The sequence below is a fragment of the Pinus tabuliformis genome, chromosome 1_2 (assembly GCF_031772625.1).
Source record: "Pinus tabuliformis cultivar Carrire ecotype Pingquan chromosome 1_2, CPIR1, whole genome shotgun sequence".
Lineage (NCBI taxonomy): Eukaryota > Viridiplantae > Streptophyta > Pinopsida > Pinales > Pinaceae > Pinus > Pinus tabuliformis.
Genome location: NC_142298.1, coordinates 126,387,061 through 126,391,872, shown reverse-complemented (window position 1 = coordinate 126,391,872; position 4,812 = coordinate 126,387,061). Strand labels below are relative to the sequence as shown.

The following is a 4,812-nucleotide window of genomic DNA, read 5'->3' as shown; positions in this document are numbered from 1 at the left end:
ACCAATGCAGATATCTGAGGGTTTTCTTATTAAGCAATACCAAAGTCGAATATGGGTGTTGAAACTAGCCTACCCAATAGAGAATTTCCTTAGCAGTAATACCTCTCAGTTTCTGACAAATCTCCTAGCTGAAACCCTGGATAATCCTTCTGGCATCTATTCAACGCTAATGTGCCCCAAAAACCCCAACGTCGGCCTCTCTCTGGACTGCATTAGCCCCTCTCTACCTCACACTAGCTCTGCGTCACCCGGGATGGGTCCACGTTACCCTTGGGAGGCCCTGCATTAGCCCTCTGGTCCTCTGCATCAGCAACACTGGCTTATATGAGGCTCTGCGCAGTTCCAGGCTACCTTTATGTGGCCCTGTGTGAGCCCTGGCTAACCTTGCGTCACTCTCCTTGGCTATTGCACTACTCTCCCAACACTAACTATACCTATTTGTCTTTCTGTACTCAAATTCCCCTCAACTGCATCTCTCGATCACTAATTCTATCTCTCTTAGCAAACCTCACTCTAGAGAATAGAATGAGTGATCACTCTGGTGTATTCTCCAAGTGACCCTCAAGCCTCCTCTTATACTTTTCCTATTGACATATCAACGGCCAAGATTAAGTCCTTAATCAATGGCTAAGATCAGATCTAGTTTGATCCATGTCTTTTGGACCATTCTAACACAGATTCATATTAATACACATTAATATTTTATTTTCCCTAAGTTTAGACTTAGGGACTCCATTAAAAATATTAATTATTTTAATATCTCCTTATCTGTTTATAATCTGCCAAAACTATTTTTGGGTATTGGATATCACATGTGCCCCAACCTCTCCACCAAATTTCATGGCTAGAGAACATCCGATGCTACCCCAAATCAACAGTAGCATCCATCCAAGACCAAGATCAATGCCTCAAGAACAAGCACAAGAAGTCTGCAAACGAAGCAATAAGGAGATGATCACATTGGCTACAAAGAAATATGAATTAAAAACATAATTACAAGTTATGTTGGCTTGCTATAAAGACACATCAGTTCGTGAAGTTATTTCAGCTCACATATGAACCCTCGCCATTATATATACCCACAAAGGGTTAGCTCAAAGGAACAAAACTTCGCACTTCTATCTCTCTGAAGTTTTGAGTACTGAAACCGTAGTAAGAAGTCGTTGTAGCTGTAGTCTTGAGGATATGAAGCCGCAGTCATAACGTAGCCACAGTGAGACAAAGCTGCATGGATAGAAGAGAATTCACAGTCAAGGCTTCGGATGAGACAGGGAGCTGCAAAATGGTTTGGCTGCACCTTGTTTTGGGATTTAGGTGCAGTCATGATTGTAGATACATGGTAGAATCTTAATTCAATGATTATCCTCAGTTCAACAATGTCTCCATAACCTTGGTAAGCCGTAGTGATATTATGATAAGTCTCAAATCCGTAACAATGAATGCGCATGACAAATTTGGCGTGACCACAGTCTCAACTTATCACAGTAAAGTCAAGGTATATGTATAGGATCTCAATTTATTAGATATCGCAATGATCCTAGATCTCTATCTCGACATAATTATTCTTTGTAGTCATCACAATGTTTAGATCTTATTAAGGAAACATGCTTCGTGGAACAGTGATCAAAGTAATTATATATCATGATCACATATCAATGATCTCATTAACTCAGAGGATCTCAGTGCAGCAAGTGATCATGTTGATACTATTGTAAAGGAATCTAAGTTACAGCAGTGATGAAGATCATGGTGTTGCAGCAGTAATAAAGATCATAGTGTTGCAGTAGTTATGAAGGGCATGGTGTTGCAACAGTGATGAAGATCACAATGGTGATGACCTCTGTGGTACAGTGAAGAGAATGATCTCAGCAGTGACACGAAGAGGATTGATGGCTTGGTCTTGGAGAGGTAGATTGTGTCAAGGGTCATGGTCTTGGTATTCATCAATGGAATCTCTATAAGAATAATTTACATGTGGGTTTTTCCTCTCTAAGAGGGAGAGGTTTTGGCCCTTGGAGAAAGCCAAATCATTTGTGTTCTTGTCTCTTTTATTTTGATAGCAATTTGATGAAGTTAACATACACACGCTAATAATGAAGTAAACATCAAGCTAAGGTAAATTGTTTAAATAGTTCACAAATTGTTATCATGTAACAAGGAATCATCTTAACTTTGCTTGCCCTAGATTCTTCAATAGAATAAGCTCAATTCTGAGCATCTTATTCAGTACTCTCTTCCAGTAAAGTTTGCAGTTAGTCTATATTTTAGTTTGTTAGTCGGTTTGCAATATTGAGTTTGGTCTTTTGAATGGTTTTTGACTCCATGCCCAATGGACAAGGCTACTTGGTCTACGGTGTTCTTGACACCTCAGTGGAGCTGCCATCTCTAGTTGGACACCTAATCCTGTAAGGGTTGGTGTGGAAGCTAAACAACCAAAGAGATTCCAAGGGGCCACTTAGAATATGAAACCAAGGGTCACTCCTATGTATTATAAATACGTATCATTTTGAATAAGAAAAGAAATATAATGTTTATCTTTCATATTTCCTCTGCCATGTATGTGTTTAACATGGTATCAGAGCGGGCGATATCCTACCCTTCTCATATTTGAGCCACTTGTTTTATGGCCGTTCTGTGTAGGTCAGTTCTACCATCAATTCTACATTTCATAAATATTTTCTCAGCTAAATTATAGTTGCAATTTCTGCTCATATTTGCACATAGTAACACTCTTCCTTCAATGTTACTCCTTCCTACATTTCATTTATTTACGTCTCAGTTTTTGTGCCTACTCGAATAGTATGTCGGTGGTCATTTCTTTGTCAGTGTGTCAAGCCTTAAACCTCCTCAGTGTTGTCCTCGATAGTTGCTCTGTTGGTGGAATGAGCATGGTAGTTTCATATGTGTTTTATACCACTCCAATTACACTCCCAGGTCATTACGTTAATGCTCTCTACTTACACTCCCTGGTTATTCACCATGCTCCGGTTTTTTTTAATATATATTCTGCTCCTTGGCACTAAGATTTTACTATTATTTTTATTATACCGAACAGATTTATTAATGGCTTTTGTTTCTTCCTGTGTTGGGTTTTCTCTTGGCCATTTTTCCAGTAGAGAATTGGTAAGGGTGGAAGTACTAATTGTGATGGATTATTTGGGTTTGACTCGACGACCCACATTACGAGCATTCAATTAAATATTATTTGACGGGAAAATAATATTCAATCAAGTTATATTTGCGGCATTTATCAAGTTATCACTAGATTTTTCCTTTGTGAACACCCTCTACCAGACTATTTGGCTTCTCCTTGCTGTTTTGATATGATATGGTGTGATGAATGATTATAAACTAAAAATATTTTGCAAATTGTTGCAGATGAAAGGCTCATCAGAAAACGCGTTGATTTGAAGATCCTCATGGATCTTGAATGCGAGGAGGACAAAGATCTTCGGGCATAGAGTAAAGAAGGTAAGAGAGTAAAGATTTTCTTAGCATCCCGTAGTGATAAATAATCATATGCCTTCTCACTGCAACCTGCGATTTCATCTCTGATAGTTTTTACAAGAAGTTCCATGAAATAAACATAAGTTTCCTATGGGACTCCCTGCCGAGCATTGAGAACACGATTATAGGCACTTTTCATTAATGATTTCTCTAATTGACAACATGATTAATGCATGGATTCTCAAGTGCCTCAGGTGAAAGGAGCTCCAACTATGTGTGAAATTCTGCAATTCTATTTTGCACCAGAAGACACAGTAAATTGAGCCCCGGGATTAGACATTCCTGAGCAGATGGTGGAATAAGATCTCTTGTATCTATGTAATATAGCTTCAGCTACAAGAAGTCCCTATCAAAGGCATCTTGATATTTATTTTTTACACTGAAAACAACAACATGCTCAAAAATATCCCTTGCTAGCGTCAGTTCATGTATCACTGCAAATGATTCACACTACACGGGAGGGAGGGTTGGAAATCCTGTGAACATAACCTTCAGTTGAGACAGTAAAGTTGAACATGTTGACAAATCATTTCTGGTATAAATAAATTTGAATAAAATGAATACTTGAGATACATCCAAGAGTGTATCTTCCATGTCTTTCCTTTCTTTGAAACAAAGATAATCCGCTATTTCAACACATTCAGACCCTGCAACTAGTTACTAAGAAGACTTTCGTTGTAAGTTAAAGCCAAAGGGAAAATCTAAATAAGAAATAGGTTTAACAAGAAAATAGTTATAAAAAGGTTAGCTCTAAGCCTTGTGATGTTGAATCCTTAGTTCAGATATCTTTACAGTCTCTGATGTTCCGAAGATTTCTTAGAGGCAGAGGAGTGGAAGAGTATTGCAAGCAGGGGTAGCATAGAGAGCTAGATAAATAAACCCATGGCTTTGAGCATCTGTCGAAGGCAATAACACTAAAGGTGGGCATATTTTATAAACAAAAATAATACAAAAAATTTCAAGCCTTCAACCATCCTTCAAGGCCTTGATAGGCTCAATAGTGAGGGATTATTTCTAAGTAAGGAAAATTGATGAGTTCCCACAAATTATCGAGGAAGGATAAAGTTAAGGAATTGATGAATACTTTTCTGATGTGAGGTATAGACTGGTTATATCTATAGTGAGTAATGTTGGTCACTCTATTTAATCTTATATGTCGGTTATGAGGTAACTCTTATGCATATGTAGTGGATTACAGTCATTGTTTCTAGTTGGTTGGAGGATTAAGTCTTTGCATTTAAGTCTTGGTACATACATTGAATAGAGATATTGCACACTGGTTATGTGGTGCACATTTACAGAGGA

General features: G+C 38.0%; 1 pseudogene; it reads right to left on the bottom strand.

Annotated features, from left to right (window-relative positions):
- Positions 1 to 3,295: 3,295 nt before the first annotated feature.
- LOC149204843 (26S proteasome non-ATPase regulatory subunit 8 homolog A pseudogene) lies at positions 3,296 to 4,101 on the bottom strand (annotated as a pseudogene).
- Between the last annotated feature and the right edge of the window lie 711 nt (positions 4,102 to 4,812).